The sequence below is a fragment of the Pangasianodon hypophthalmus genome, chromosome 9, assembly GCF_027358585.1.
Source record: "Pangasianodon hypophthalmus isolate fPanHyp1 chromosome 9, fPanHyp1.pri, whole genome shotgun sequence".
Taxonomy (NCBI): domain Eukaryota; kingdom Metazoa; phylum Chordata; class Actinopteri; order Siluriformes; family Pangasiidae; genus Pangasianodon; species Pangasianodon hypophthalmus.
This window is the reverse complement of record NC_069718.1, coordinates 9581557-9599107: the sequence shown is the minus strand read 5'-3', so window position 1 is coordinate 9599107 and position 17551 is coordinate 9581557. Positions and strand designations below refer to the sequence as shown.

The 17551-nt window shown below is 36.8% G+C and overlaps 1 long non-coding RNA gene across 6 annotated transcripts; it reads left to right on the top strand.

The window, feature by feature from the left end:
• The first annotated feature begins 7595 nt into the window (after positions 1-7595).
• Positions 7596-17345, top strand: LOC113530001 (uncharacterized). 6 transcript variants are annotated; one of them, XR_004578748.2, is made up of 5 exons: positions 7596-8002; positions 8175-8214; positions 8560-8699; positions 9194-14453; positions 14962-17345. It is a non-coding gene; the product is annotated as an uncharacterized LOC113530001 (long non-coding RNA). The 6 variants fall into 6 exon arrangements; XR_008302385.1 differs by having other exon boundaries at positions 7597-8214; positions 9194-14196; positions 14338-14453; positions 14962-17344; XR_003403101.3 differs by having other exon boundaries at positions 7597-8214; positions 9194-10863; positions 11129-14453; positions 14962-17343.
• Positions 17346-17551: the final 206 nt, after the last annotated feature.

The following is a 17551-nucleotide window of genomic DNA, read 5'->3' as shown; positions in this document are numbered from 1 at the left end:
TCTCTGTGACTTTGATCGTGGTATAGATGTTGGTACCAGATGGGATGGTTTGAGTATTTCTTAAACTGCTGATCTCCTGGGAATTTCATACACACACCAGTCTAATAAAGTGGAAGGTGAGTGTATAGTCATCCAGAATACAGTTTACTATCTCATCTTTTGAGCGGTTTTAGACATACCTTTGTTCAGCTGTGTTTGATACAGCAGGTGAATTTTCCCATGTGCAAGAGGAACATAGAAGAGATAATATCATTACCCCGTGTTGCCACGTTTCAACAAAATTTTCAGCCCAACCACATCTCTAAATCTACACAGAAGACCTAAAACTAACCCAAAAATTCAGCAATGGAAAAACCAGACAGAATTTTCCTAGCTTTTGGATGGTAAAAAAGGTCACCATGGTGCACAGATATTATCCACTCCATAATCCCCCTTTTCCTTTCTCAATCTTTGCAACATATCTTACAATAGAAATGGTTCTGTATATCATAGACTCACTGTCTGCACTTCATTAGCTTTAATAGCGATCATAATAGCGATCATTTGCTATAAACAAGATATTACTGGCCACTGAGAATTTTTAAACTAGCCCAATCTGGCAACCCCATTAATTGTGCTGTGCCATTTATGCCCACTAGGTGCAATAATAACTCCATGAAAGCTTGATCCCTTCGATTGCGCAACATCTACAAAAGCAAGCAAATCAATGAAACATCAGCTTATGTCTGTCAAATAGCAAAATTTTTTTAAAACTGTTGGTTGCTCAAAAGAGGTAATTAGTATCTCAACAGAATGTAAGATATATGGAGTTGTGAATGAGGACTTTTAACAAGAATGAAGTTCTCTATAAGAATCTTCACCACGTCCGTATTAGAACGAATCAGAATATATAGGTTTCCCTATTGAGATGTCTACTGTAAATGATGTCATGGCCATCAAAGCCATCTGCCACACTATATTCACTAATACAGCACCAATATATTGCAGAAATCATTCCCTATGAAAAGGTCAACACCAAAAATATTGCTACAAAAAGAAACGGTTCCCAATCTACTGACATTTTTGATTTCAGTAAAATGATGTACAATGTAGTAGGATTAGGGGGAAAAAAAGCAAGCACACTGAGCTTTTGTAAGAGCTGAGATCAAACCGTCTAAGTATCAATTATTCTGCATCATTTGTGTTCCACCCAAAAGAAATAAACTATCAAAAAGAAATTAACTTGCTGTGTATAAGGAAATGGAAGAAGTTAGTTGGAAGCTTGTGCTTGGAAACTGTGTACACTGAGTCAGTGTGGCCCAATTTGACCCGCTTATCCCTAGAGGGATAATTGCCGTTTGTGTTTTTCCTGTTTCTCTACCCACCATTATGGAGATTATATTGAGCAGAGGTGGCATATTACAGCAATTAAAGGCTGGGTGGGGCTCTATTTGCTTTACCCGTTTCAACATATGACATTAAATGAGCCTAGTGGTAAAAATAATTACAGCTTAATTCGTCACTGGTGTCTGAAGCAAAATGTACATGGCCTTAATAATGTGGCGTGGCAACAGAAAACTACTCTGCACTGTGTTTTCTCTTTATACTGTAGTGCCATTCAGCACCAGGGTGGACTGGTTCAGCTTTACCAAGTAGAGCAGCAATGATAAAGATAGTTATTGTCAAAATGTCATATGGTGTAGGTTTTCCTATTTCTAGATTTCAACCCAACAATGTCAGATCATCTTCACCACAAGTTTTGTTTGTGCTTTGAAAGCCATCAGTCAATCAGGTCAACATTAAGGTCTAATGCTAATCTCCAGAACAGCAATGCCATTTCAATTTAATTCAAGGGCTTTCCAAGGTTTTTCAATTACTAAATTACTGAGAGTCCCCATAAAACTGAGGTGAGCAAGCACTCCACTGAGAAGCACTCAATGTCACATATCCTGCTGTAATGATTTACTGTGATGTATCAATTTTACTGGCATCTCTGAAGTGGCAATAAGTCACGTCATACAATTTATAACCATCATATTCATCATAACCAATCTCATTTTATTGAATTTTGCTACAACAATTTTCATTAACCTGAGGAGGAGCATCTAATTCAACCAAGAGAAGCTTTTTAAAATTGCACAGCAAAAGCTGAAATGTGCTCTTTGGTTCAAGGACAAAATTCACATTTTAAAACTATGACAAGATAGAAATGAAAGAAAAAAACACAAGAGTTTTCATTCATTTCTTCATTTTCAGTAACCACTTTTTCCTGGCCAGGGTAGTGGTGTATCCGGAGCCTATCCTGGGAACACTGGGCATGAGGCCACCCCTGAATACAGGGATACACTGAGGGTGGGATGCCAGTCCATCACAGGACACATGCACACATAGTCACACACTTATTCACACCTAGGGGCAATTTAGAAGCCAATCCACTTACTGGCAGGTTTTCGGGAGGTGGGTGGAAACTGGAGAACCTGGAGAAAACCCACTCGGACATGGGGAAAACATTCGAAACTCCACACAGACAGGAGGGAAGGAAGGACACATCTAATAAATACTAGCGCCTAGGAAAGAAGCTGCAAAAATCATAAGCATTGTTATTCACAATTTATCCGTGGAATTTGCTCAATCTTAAAGTCTTTGACAACTTGATTAATACTTCTCCATTTTAAGCAAGATAAGATCTGTTTCAATTTATAGGCATGATAGTCTATGAAAACATTTATTTTGGACATGACTCAATGCCTTTCTGCCTCTGAATAATTTGCTGTCTTTGTAGGCAGAATTTTTTTTTATCCAAACATAGGGGAAAAAAACACATTCATGATGTGGCTTTGAACTTGGGACTTCTTTTGCATTGACATGTTGATGTGTTGTAATGTGTTGAGGTATCGTTGAGCTGTAATAAGTATGAGCAGATTTGCATACTGTTCATTAAAATTTGACAATCATTAAAGATACATATAGTTTAAATTACTATGTTTTGAAAAATCAGGCAATCAAGATAACAGTTTTGGACAACAACTGTAAGCAGGTTTAACAGGTTTAAGCATAATCACTGTAAAGATATAAACACTTCTGTGCTTCTAGTGAAAGAAACTATAAAAAATAACCACACTTATTTTTTAAACAAGTGATCTCAACATTTCATGAAAAACTTCCAAAAACTCCAAAACCACACTTTATTTATAAAAGTACAGCTACATCTAAAGACTTCATCCTGTAAACCACATGGAACCATAAAACAGTAGGAAACACCCCAATCATCAAACAGACCATTTAATGTCCAGCCACTGCTGTGACTTGTGTAGACACCAAGTTTTGTATGTACACATGGTACACATACATTACAATGCAACACAAACGCTGTTTAGCTCTACTCAGTTCCTTAAACATAGTTAAAAAAATTAAAATAAAGTTTTAATCTCTTAAGCTGGTTTTAGATGCTGCAATTTCATCAGTCTTTTAAGATTATTACTTGTTACACTGTATGAGATGATCCCAACACAATCTTGGTCAAATTTGGTCAAAGACTGGGTGATAATGTGTTATTAATGTCAGATTATATGATAAAGATAATCTAAAGATAGACCTGTGATTAAAGAAAATAACTATATTCTGCTTATATCATAAATCACCATGAACCGGGCTCATGCAGAAAATGGGGTCTATGGTACATTTTTTTTGTACCCCTCTCCTGAATCCTTTTGACAGTGAGACCCTGTACAGGCTTTGTCAGCTCTTTGCAGACCATGGCTTCAGCAGTCAGATGAACCCAAGATGATGCCAAGAGGTTCCTACAGAAACGGCTGGTCTTTATTTGGGGTTAATCAGAATAATTTAATTGATGATAGCTGTATGATAATTACTTTTGAACGTGAGACTGAATGTGATTGGTTCATTCTGAACACAGCCACATCCCCAATTATAAAAGGGTGTGCACACTTATTCAACAAGGTTATTGTAACTTTTTTATTTTTCATTTTTTTCCCCCCTAAAATGCTTCTGATTGTTTTTCACTTAATTTTTATTTGTTGTAATTTCACACCGAGGGTGGAAAAAGTTCCGACATTTTGGTTTAATTTTTTTCATCACAAAAACTTTCGATTTTAACAGGGGTATGTAGACATTTTATATCCACTGTATATTTACCATGTGCTTTTTCAAACACTCACATAATATAATCGTCATATAACTTTTCCACAATTAACTTTAATACTCAGTAATTATAAGTGGTGTTCATGAAATTTTAATGGTTGAAAGACTAAGTGCCTTTCTGTGTGTCATTTGCATGTGACAAGATCCAAGAAATGGTGACAGTTAAAATTAGGGTTCATTAGGGAGATCACAGATGTCTTTCTTTCATTTACGTTTCTGTCAACAGTTAGAGCAAACAATTTTTTTTTTTACAACAAGCAGAGTATTTGAACTCAAATGTTATTTGCTTTTCCTCTCATATATTAGAAGAAGCGTTGTCTCATATGCATTACAGCACAGTGAAATTCTTTTCTTCATGGTCAGAGTGCAGGGTCAACCATGATACATAACACCTAGAGCAGAGAGGGTTAAGGGTCTTATCCAACAGTAGTTTGGCAGTGCTGGGGCTTGAACCCCTGACCATCGGATCAGCAACCCAGAGCTTTAACCGTTGGACCACCACTGCACAGCTGTATTAAGAAGTACAATTATTCGAATAAGTGAATAAGTTAAATTCACTATAAGTAAAAAGTAAAAATAAGTAAAAAACCTACACATTACCTACACAAAACCTACATATCTTACTTTATAAGATATACACCCTATCTGCATTTTTATTTTGTCAAATAAAAGTAAATGGGCTTTTCCCAGCATATCATAACAATCATCACATGATCTGAGGTCACTGTACACTAGGGATGTGGGTTCTTTGAATGACAAGCTGTCAAAATGCATCATTGTGCTCCTCTATGCAACACAAACACACTCACAGGTGATTAAACAACTGGACAGAGACAAAAAAAAAGGGCTCATCTCTGTTTTTGGACCAATGTAATGGCAACTGTGTAAGGACAGCACTGTATTTGTAACCATTAAACCTTATAAACAAATATTTAGTTAGCTGAGACTGTTGTTCCTTGAGGATCTCACTTTTTAAAGTCATTTGTTTCTTTGTACTTTAAAAACCAAAATTACTTAATGCCCATTAATCAAAGTTCTAGTGAAGTGTACACTCAAGTGTATACAATGATAATGCACAGAAAACGGTCAGAGAGCAGTTGGATTTTCGTTTTTATATTTTCTGAATGTGAAATGTGTCTGCTCATAGTGTATGTATGACCAACACAGAGGAAGAAATACAGAACAGTTTAAAAATTGATAAGCACAACAGTGACTGTACAAAAAGAAATAACTATTTTCACTCTACAAGTTCAACCAGAGTGTAAACATTTCTGTAAACCTCAACTTAACAACTAAAGCATACAAAATGCCTTTATCATAATATTGACTGTTAACAAACTGTTAACAAACAAATTCCCAAATTCCCATCAACCTTAAAATAAATCATGCCACCCCAAAACCTAAACTTTGAGGGTTAATTTTTACCATTGCCATTAAAAGAATGTGGAACAATCAGCTATTCTAAGCTTTGAATATAGCACCATCTAGGGTCAAACATCTAGTGTAATATTTTCAACATATATTTTTACAAGCATAAAGGCAAAATAAAAGTCTTGAAAGTTGTCCTCCAACATTTGCATGTGACTGGGCTCTTGAGCATTCCAAACAGGTTTTACAATCTTCTTTTAAGGAAAGCCAACACACACACAGACACACACACAGACACACACACACACACACACACACACACAGAGTGTGCACAAATACATAAAGTTTCCTCTCTAATTCTGATGAATCTACAATAACAAAGTTATAAGAATAACAGATATTCCATATTGCAATGTGTTTTTAACAGGAACAGAACATTGTGTCAGTGTCTAAACTAATGTCTGCAATAATGAATACCTTGTGTGAACAACATTCCATCTCTTGGTTTAGAGCCACTCTTATTTTCTACCTGCCTGAATCTGCAGCAGAAAACAGATTTCAGAAAACATTTCCTCAATACACAAAAACCAAATTTTAAGTGCAGTGTTAAGGACGATTGTGTTGTGGGGCTTCTTTCTAAAAACTCTATAAACATTTGTAAAAGTGTGGAATGACATTTTAAAGAAAACCAAAACACTGAAAAATTTACCTATGCTTATATTGAAATATTTGTGTTGTGTTTAGTGGTTCTGGTGCTATTTTGTTGGTTGGTGCTGTATTTTCATTATTTCTGTGAGAGGTACGCAGTTCTAGAAAAACTATAAAAAAATAACCACTTATTATTTAGTAAGTGATCACAACATTTCAAGAAAAATTTCCAAGTCTTCAATAGCAAAGTTACAAGAGTAACAAATATTCTATATTGCAGTGTGCTTTTAACATGAACAGAACATTGTGCCAGTCTAAACTAATTTAACTAATTTAAAGTGTGCAGTAACGAATAGTGAGACATTTGTAGTAATCTGCTGCATCTGATGTCAAAGGGCTGAGGCATTAAATTAGGAGAGAAAAATTCAACAATGGCAAACTTAATTGATAACAGTCAGGTTTTGCAGTTAGCGCCAAAAAAACAACAATGGACAACCTTTTTTTTTTTTTTTTTTTTACTCACCATTTTCCAGTGTCTCAAAGTTCCAAAATGCAATGCAGCTAAATGAAATGGTTGCACTGCTAATGTAAAGAAACATTGTCACTGTCCAGTGAAGTTTGTCAAAATGTTTGCGGCCACCTGACCACCACACCCATAAGTGCTTGTTGACATCCCATTTCAAATAGATTCCTCTTTGCTGGTATAATAACCACTCTTCTGGGAAGGCTTTCCACTAGATTTTGGAGTGTGGCTGTGGGGATTTGTTTTCATTCAGCCACAAGAGCATTAGTGAGATCAGACACTGATGTTGGGTGAGGAGATCTGGGGTACAGTTGGCGTTCCAGTTCATCCCAAAGGTATTCAGTGGGGTTGAGGTCAGGGCTCTGTGCAGGACAGCTTGAGTTCTTCCAATTCAACCTTGGCAAACCATGTCTTCATGGAGCTCGCTTTATGTACAGGGTAGTTGTCATGCTGGAACAGGTTTGGGCCTCTTAGTTCCAGTGAAGGGAAATCGTAATGCTACATTATATAAAGACATTCTATACAATTGTGTTCTTCCAGCTTTGGGGAAGAACCACATATGGGTGTGATGGTCAGGTGTCCACATACTTTTGTAGCATTATTTACATTTACGTCATTTGGCAGACACTTTTATCCAAAGTGACTTACAATTGAGCTGAGCAAATGAGACTTAATGGCCATGCTCAAAGACCCAACAGTGGCAGTACCAGAATTCAAACTCATAGCCTTCTGATCACAAGCCCAGAGGCCTAAATGCTGAGCCATCACAATATAAGCTCTATGAAGAGATGTCTGCTCACATTATTATTTAAAGTTCACTTCTAAGCTATGATAAAAAAAAAAAAAGTTCACATATTTTTAAAGAATTTCTTTCTTTTTGGCTATTGCTGGTTCAGATTTTACACATGCAGTACTGACATTTAAAATGTTTCACGTGGTACCCAGGCCTATATTCTTTTGACCACTAGAGGCCTCTATTAGACACATAAAGCCTCGAAAAAGAAGAGTGGAAAGTTTCAAGCCTTTCAAGCTTTTGCTGCGTTCGAGGCGATGTTGCAACTTGTAATTCCCTGCCTACAACCGGTAAAAGCCACAGAAAACGCCCCCCTCAACCGCACCTTGTGGTAGTCTTCTCAACTACCAGTTCCTTCTCCGATTATGGAGTGACATCAAATCAACATGGCCATGCAGAGTGTGAACAGTGTAATGTACCCCTTCTCTACTTTTAAATTAGTTTAGTATTGGCTTTAAATCAATTAATATATAGACACAGTCCTTGTTTTAATCTATAAAATTGACCATACTAATCGCTGTTTTGAGAAGGTAATCATCAACATTAGAGTTATCATTAACGTTAGCCGGCTAGCTTTTTGCTAATGCTACCTGATTTTGTCCTTTGTTGTTGATATACTCTAATTTCAGTCCAAAATGTTGCATGAATGTTTTAAGTTCACGTTATGTTGATGTCTTAATGTTTCCTCAACTCCGAGTTCAGCAAGTGACGTCACATCAACATGGCTGCTCACAGCTGAACGGTAAACAAAGTAGCACTTTTTAACCTTTGTAAGTCGATCTGGATATGTTAATTGAAAATATTGCTAAGTTGTTCAGGGTGGATTTTTCCTTTAAGGTTGAATATGCTGACTTTTTCCTGTTTAACTTGTGCAGAGTCTGGGCCTCTTAAACAAATATGTTTAAATCAAATATGTTTCTTTTGCAATCTTTTGGTATTCTGACATACAGCAATGCTTCCAGTAGTACCGTTGGGTATTTAGGGATTTGAAATATGCAGAGGTTTTGAGGATTTGTCTAACTTAAGGTGTCAGGTTTACCTGAGATAATCTGATCCACCGCTCTCTGATGATCTTGTTCTCCTGTAGCATCCTGGACATTGTCTTCAGCACACTCTGCTTCACTTCACACTGCTGGAGAAACATTTAAGCCTATAAACGGCTGATGATAATTTTAAGCTACATTCACAAAGAATATTTTGCATTTGCCAGAAAATCAGTGGCAGAAGGTGAGTTTTTGACAGATTCCATGTCTTTGTAAATGCAGCCTTAAACTAATTCCACGGTATAGGTTAGGTTGCCTAGATATTAAGCAGAAAAACTTACAGTTCCTTTCACCTTTCTATCTCCTGGGGCATTCTTCAATGGTCCTGCCAACATGTTGGCATGTGTTATAAACAAGCAGTGTACACAAGATACATTCTCTTTACATTTTTAGTGCACCTATAAACATGTTTATGTAATTCTAAATGGTGTACAAATGTGGTTTTTGGTTTCAATTAACCTTGAAAGTAATAGCTTGTTTTTTTTTTAAGTGTGCATTACATCTTTGTAACTGGAAAAATAGAAAATCACAGGATTACCTAACTTTCACAATTAAAAAAATGCAATATTACTTTCACTTTCTTTATTAAAAAAAACCTTTTGAAATAATTAACTAATTATAAAGGGTGCAGTTATATCTAGATAAAAATATTATAACCATTATTGCTGTTAATTTCAGCATGTTTTGGAGTCATGGAAGGAAACCGAAGAACCCAAGGCAACCCATATGGACATGGGGAGAACATGCAAAACTCCACACAGACAGTAACCTGAGCTCAGAATTGAACCGGGGACCCTGGAGCTGTGAGGCGTGCCCCACCAGTGTTATTACACCATGAGTTATTTATCTTAGATTAGTAAATATACCCAAGAGGCTTTGACACTGTGTGTCATCAGCTGTGGCTTTTGCTATTCTTATTATACAGACAGTAACACAAGCTCAGGATTGAACCAGGGAGGAACCCTAGAACCACCAGACCAATAATACTTAATATTTTGCTTGCAAATCTTGGTTTTGTTTAATATTTATAGGCACAGAAATTATTATTATTATTATTATACCTTAAACAGTAAAAAAAAACAGTAAAATTAATATGCATGAAATCTTTGAAATATTACCTTCATTTTCTTCATCATAGAAAAGATAGGGCCCTGCATCTTTTGAGATAGACAGACAGATAGATAGAAAGAAAGATAGTCTGTTACTACATCTTGACTACAGTTTTTATAATACATTTTGTTGTTGTGGGTGTTTAAAAGTATCAAAATACAAGAAAAAGAAATGCAGGTCTATGGAGGAAATTAATAATAGAGGAAATTAATTATATGAAAAAAGGGAAGAATGCGTGTGATTGAAATGAAGGTTTAGTGATTAGAGAGTGAATAGCTACACTTTGAAGTAAAAAAAAAAGACATTATTATTATTATTATTACTACTACTATTAATTTCTGTCCAACGCAACTTATGTTAAACTGCATATTGTTTTATATTATTTAGTTAGTTAGCTAAGCTACCTTGTGTATAGACAGAGGCCTCTCTGCTCTGTTGTATCTTGTGCTGAGTTGAGCCCAGTGTAGCACTGTGAGTCTTCTCCTTTATTTTTAATGAAGAACTAAACTTGAGACTGTGCTTTGCGTTTGTCTTTCTTGATAAGCAGGTCACAGAAATTTCGGGACTTTTTCTAACTGGCAGCGACAGAAAAGCTTTACTAACCACCATCTTCCTTTTTAATTCCCGTCCTGAATTCGTGTCAAATTTCGCATTTGTCAATTTTTGTCTTTGCACACGAGACTTTTCTTTAGTAAACATAACGCAATAGTTATTCTGAAAACGATATTTCTCTGGTAAAATGAATGGAACAAATTTAGCTAATTAGCTGTTTTTTCCCCCCCTGTTTGTTTGTTTGTTTGTTTGTTTGTTTTTGTTTGTTGCGGCTCGAGCCACTTCCAGGTTAACGCCCTAACAGAAACCTCATGCATAATTTATAAGCGCGTGTGCGTTCATCCAATCACAAAACACTAGACTCACGTGACTCATCCAATCACAGAGCAGCAATCCACCTGTCACTTCAAAGCAAGGACTCTGTTCAAAACCCCACACTACTTACTAAACAGTATGTCAAACATAGTGACGACACAAATAGTAACGTGCTAATTGGACACACTATTTAGAACGTATGCGGTTTGGGACGCAGCCAAGTCATTGGCGCCTTTTAACGTCTCCGGCGCGAGCGTGCTGCTGCTGCTGAGTATTTAACCAGTTAGCCAGTGAGCTAATGGAGAATCAGTTTCACAGAGTGTGTGTAGTCTGTAACAGAGCGAAGGAGGACAGGAAATGAATGGCTGGAGGTTAGGATTTTTGTCTTTGGGATTCACTTTAGCTCACATTACTATAGTTAGCTGTCTACAATAACATTTGTAGACGCGGCTACCAGTGATAGAAGTGTGTGAAAGAGAATAGTGTGATCTAGTCAGAGAAATAGGCAGGAAATTGGCATAAATGGAGAGCGGTAACATAATACCTTATAACGTTACTACCAGTGTTGCTAGAATTGTGTTAGCAAGCAATGTACTGACATGTTTATATTTAAATTTCGATAGTCCGCCATTTAAGAAACGTCTGTCAGCTTTAAGCAAGGCGCAGGGATTTGGAGCTCTGTGATTGGATGAAGCAGCGCATTCATTAATTATTAATGAATGTCTCAGGTCCTAAGGAAAACAGTGAGTACATGTGGAAACGTAAGTACTAAATCTTCAGTACCCATGTGGATCTGAGCCTATCCCGAGAACACCGGGTGAGACTCAGGAGTACAGCCCTGATGGGATGTTAGTCCATCTCGGGGCACCACACACACACACACACACACACACCCACCCACACACCCTCTCATTCACATTTAGGGGCAGTGTTGTCAACTGTTTTCAGAGGAAAGTAGCTAAAACATGCCCAAAAAAGTCTCCAGAAGTTTCTAAATGACATCATATACTAATTTGCATATCAATTTACAAACTAGGGTATGTGAAGAAAGAAAGTTTTCACTTAGAATATAATAAAAATAGAATAGAGTTTTATAGAAATTAATAAATTATAATTTATTATTTAAAGTTCTTGTTCCTTATAGAAAGAAGTCATTTTTAGTCATGGTGTCAAACTAAACGCAGACAAAATAAAGCAGTGACAGTAAGTAGTTGTGAAAGGTGAGCAGTCATGAAGGAAATCTAACTTGCTTTTATTAGCTACTGACTCTAAGGAGAGTATTTAAAACAGCAGTGCGAGGGTGGGATAAACAGCGGTGATCATTTATTGGTAGCAGTCAGGCATTACACAATGATGATGGTGATTCAAGCGAACCTGTTCTCTGAACTCATCTGTCAGCAGGTGTGATGTGAGCTGGAAAGCCGTGTCGAGTTCAGGACAGTCACTAATGTGTGCTCAAATTCACTAGATTTGTCTAAAAATCTGTATGATACTGCAAAAAGTCAGAATATTGTCATCATAGGCAGGGTGAGCTATTTCCTTTTTGGGGCCCTAGGCATCTGCTTTCCTAAGTGCAGTGAGGCCCTCCTCATATCAGCTCATCAATATTTTCCATTTTACTGACACAAAATACTTCCTGATTTTATAAATAGAAAAATAAATACCCAATACCCACAGACAAATCAAGGCACATTAGAAATAATCAAGAGGGAACCAACAAAAATATTAAACGTTGGATCATATTAAGTATGACATTAGATGGCATAGTGGGTGATGGTAAAAAATAAATGAATGAAGGGGGGAAAAAAAAAACAGGCTCTCATGCTATTTTCCTGTTGTGGTTTAGCTGTACTTGCCAATTTAGATGGATGACTGCAAATCAGTACAGAATCTTGCGTAGGAACTCGCATCAGAGTATGCTACTACGAGTTATCACTCAAAAATACGCAAACACAGACGTCGTTTCTTTTTTTTTTTTCTCCAGAAAAGGCAGATGAGCCAATCAACATGTGAGTCTGGTATGACATTAACTCTCTGATGTTAACTGATGCCAGGCCCACTTCCTCCCATCTAACATTAATAATCTATTGTCTCGATTTTCCCACTTGAAACATGTGGATAAAACATGAGGACAATGTTTTGAGTCTGTCAGGTCTACCCCTTCCTTGAACTCAACTTCCCAGAATACACCACGGAATAGAAGCATAGCCACCACAAACTACAATCCCCAGCACAACACCTGGGTTCATGAACAACAGTCATGTTCATCTCCCGAGTTCTAATCACGCACACCTGTTTCCAATTACATTCACACCCCATATAAACAGACCTTGGACAGTCATTCAGTGTGAAGTAATGCTTGGTGTGCATCACGTGACTGACCATGCCTTTGTTTGTTGAATGCTAGCCTTTTATTTTATATATATATATATAATATATATATTTTATATATAATTTATTTATTTATTTTTTTGTGATTCTATTTCCTGGTTTCTGTGTCCTGGTTTTGCTAATTTATACTGTTTTCCCAATTGCCTGAACCCTTGCCTGTTTTTTTGACCTTGAACCTGTCTCTCTTTTTGGAATTGTTTGCTTGGACCTTTAAACTGTTCACACTGCATTTGCATCTGTCTCAGCCCTTCCAGTGTGACAGAGTTCTTTAATGTGAAATAAAATCGATGTCAATGTCAATGCATGTTTGACCTAACATTGGTATGTTATATCAGTTAACTATATTTATTAGGGATGCCACTGAAAAAACTTTGGCCGAAAATAGTAAAAAATATGGAGGGGAAGAAAATACAGTTAAGTATAAAATCTAAGTTGGTCCAAATATTTTAAATGGTAATAGTGATTAAAAAAAAATTATTAAAAAGGCTGCTTGCTCTCCTGTGCCAGCCACTGCAAGCGCATTCACAGAGTGGGTCAAGCCTGTTACGGTAGAAAGTGGAGTGTTCCTATATAGAGGGTTTTACAGAGTGGGGTGGAAACACCTGTGTGAAAAGGACACAAATGTTATCATTGTAGCTGTGATTACAAATTGCAGTTGATGTAAAAACCAAAAAAAAAAAAAAACCTGTTTCCCAAAATCAATTATAAACAGGGCTGATTTAAAAAGAAAATAGGCAAATACCAATAGCCTATATTTGCCCTAATACCAAATGAGACCACCAGGATGTGCTGTTGTTTGTTTGGAGCTACTGTATTAGATGGGGAGAATGTAGTTTTAAAGCCTAGTTCACCCTGTACTGACAGACACTGACCAAAGCCAACAATCACCAACTTTCAAAAGTTGGCCATTGGATTTAGAATGCTGGGAAATACAACTGTCATGTTCCCACTGCCCCAACAGACACCAACAAACTTTTTTATGGACAGACTGGTTTAAAAATGGATGATCCTTTCACGACAATCAAAATTTTATTATGACTAGTGTCTTTGTGTCGTTTTTCGCCTGAAAAGACGAAGAGTGAAACGAAAGAGGTTGGTTATTGTGACGTGAGAGACAAGGCGCTTACTTAAATTTATGCGGAGAACTGCAGACAGAGGATGTGTGGAGCTTTCAAAATTTTGATCGGTTGCCCCACGCAGTTTCAACAACTACTGCAGATGGTGACACCATCATTCAGAGGCAACTACAAATTTTAGAGATGCCATTTCACCCGGTGAACACCTAATGATTACACTTTGCTTCTTGGCAACAGGTAATAATCTTTGTTTCATCTTTAAAATCCCAAACAATTCAATTTAAGCTATTTAGGTGGAAATGTTAATATTGTAGTTTCTAAAAGCTGTATAATATCTTTGTATTGATACAATATCTTTGTATTGTTTAATGTTCACAGGGGAATTTTTTCGTAACCTGCTCTACTTGTTTTGATTTGGATGCTCAACTTTAACTAAGCTTATTCCTGAAACATGTAGAGCCATCTACCAGGTTCTCCGAGAGAGACATCTTAAGGTAGGTTATGTGGTAAGCTAAGACCATTATTAGGTCATGCATTATGAACAATATTTTTATGCAAATATAATTTATAAACGTGTTGCAATTTCGCTTCTTGCTTCATGAAACAGAATATGGAAAATGGCATACTGTTAGTGGATGATCCCGATTAAAACCAAAACATGAGAGTAGAAAATGAGCAGTGTTATTTAAATAATACATAAATACATAATGACCTTTTTGCAAAGAATATGTCGGTGGCCACTCTGTCTTCGTGCTTTAATTGAATTATGTGCATCATTGGGGAGCTGTCAGGTCCAATGGTGCTGAACAAGGCCAAATCTTTCACCACACAGAATCTATAGTTTAATAATAGTGTTAGTGCTAAACTATGCACAGAGATTAATGATGCACACAGTGTAAATGCATATTATGTGATTACACACAATGTGATCATAAGGACTTCATAAGAAAAAATTTTGCAAGTGAATTCATGGTTCATTTACCAATTTCTTCTCTTTTCCAGTGCGCTACCACAGCAGATGAGTGGCTGATGATATCTGAAGGATTCCAAGTCACTGCAAAATTTCCTAATTGCTTAAGGGCTTTGGTCAGGAAGCATATTCGGATTAGACCCCCCCTCACTGTGGAGCCCAGTTTTTCAATTATAAACACTTCAGTTTCATTGTTATGATGGCATTGCATGATAGTTATTACATATTTTTTTTAATGTTGATGTAGGGTGTAATGGAAGGGTGTAAGATGGTGGAGTATTTAGAGGGTCAACTCTGCAAGAGTCTCTAGAACAGAGAACTGCAAACATTCCCCAACCTACTCCACTACAAGGGACAGACATGAGAATGCCATTTTTCATTGTGGCAAACTTAATGAAACCTTTTGCATGAAGGGGCTTTCCACGGAACAGAGAGTCTTCATCTACTGGTTATCCTGTGCCCGCCTTATTGTAGAAAATATCTTTGGTATCTTTGTCAACAGATTCAGAGTTTTTATGTATGTATGTATGTATGTATGTATGTATTTATTTATTTATTTATTTATAAAAACTATGATTAATCTAGATCCAAATGTTGTGGAGGACATTGCATTATGTGCCCTTCACAACTATTTACATGAAGAATGTAGTGATGCTTATCTAAGTGGAATAATTGATCAGGACGAGCAAGAAAATTATCTTCTACCTGAAACCTAGAGGCAGGACCCTACTCTGCAACAGGCAGCATTGCCGAGGTCCACAAATGCAAATAATAAGGCCAAACAAAACAGGGAGAGGCTAGTGGAGTACTTTAACTCAGAGACAGGAGCTGTTTTTTTGGCAATGGGATAGAATATAGTAAATAATTCTCTTCATCCATACCCAGATACATAACAATTTAAAGGGAAAGTTCACCTAAAAATTAAACGTCTGTCATCATTTATTCACCCTCATGTTGTTCCAAACCCGTTTGGTTTTCTGTCTTTCATAAGTGACTGAGGTTTCAAAAGTGACCAAGGCTCAAAATTTGCAAATATCTCCTTTGTGTTCCACAGAATAAAGTCATACGGCTTTAGAACAACATGGAAATGAGTACATGATGACAGAATTTTCATTATTGGAAGAACTATATGTTTCATTTAAATTAATCTATATTTTTAACAAAACAAAAGAGTTTGATGGAGTACTTTAATTCTGAGAGAGGCGCTGTCCATGGCAATGGACTAAAATACTGTAAATGTTTCTCTGTACCCACACCCAAATAAACATTTTATTTTAAATAAACTTAAATTTTGAACATCAAGGTTTGATGTTGAGGATCTTTTTTTTTTTTTTTAATGTGCACCTCTAAAAACTTCAGTCACCTCAGAAACCATTCCTGCCTTGGAGTCAGATGTCCTCTGCAAACAGAGGGAGGGGATTTCAGGTATCTATTGTACTGTGTCCTCATATTACCCATTTTTTTTTCTTTACCTCAGCTTCTGTGAAAGAAGAACACGAGACAAACTAAGATCAGTAAATGTACTGAAGTATTGAGGTAAACTTTCAAATGACTAAACCTGATATCCCAAGGGCTGTGGCAATCGACCTGATCGCATTCCCCCTTGCTTTGCAGTTGGTATACATGGCTATACCCACAACATAAAGCTCCAGCTTCTCCAGAGATCCAGTAACTCTTCTTCTATCTAATTCGTCCAGAAATCTGCCATCTTTCCCACAGCAACGATTTAGCACGCCTAGCACCTAGCCTACCAGCTTTCGTTTCTGTGGCGTTTTCAAGGACTATTGCCTCGTCATCATGGCAACGGTTCAAGCCCAGGTCAGATTACGTCAGAGTTTATTGGAAAATCATACCACAGTGCTCGGACATTCCACAACCCGACAAATGCTGATTGAACATGTTTTTGTTTTGACCAACTGAACAGGCTTTAACACATGTTAACACACTGATCTGACAAAACCCGACAAAAGCGTCTGTTGGTGTTGGTCAGCATCTGTCAGTGCAGTGTGACAATGAGAATGATAATCAAAATTATCAATCCTGAAGGAGTGAAACTCTTGGTGTGAAGCCCCCAATGCGTTATATCATATGGACTCGCAGTAAATCTAAGCCTTATGGTGAGTCCATATGCCATAACACATTGGAGACTTGAGTTTTGTACTGAGTGTGCTGGAGTTACAGCTGTTACGCCGCAGATGTGACCATCGATTGCCTTGAAGCCAACCGCTGTCTGCGATTTCTCCTTAAACAAAAGGCATAGTCTCCTCCAAGTTTGTGTGGTTCTTTCTTCTAAATTAATGCAATTTCTCACACAAGCTTTTCAAAGTTCTAATACTAATAATAATCTGGCGTTAATGTGCCAGACGATTAAGTATTTATTTAACCAATACTAAAGTATAACTTCACCACATCCACTACATCCCTCATTTTAGCACACAAACATTGCTTTGATATGTATCATTTTCTCTAAATATTGTGACTTTTTTCTGATAATAATTTGACTTTTGTCTCAAAATATTATGACTTTATTCTCGAAATCTTGTATTTTTATTTTTTCAAACAGTGGCTTTAAAATGCTTTTGTAGGCCCCAGCTTTGCCTAGCACCAGATTCAATTAGTTAC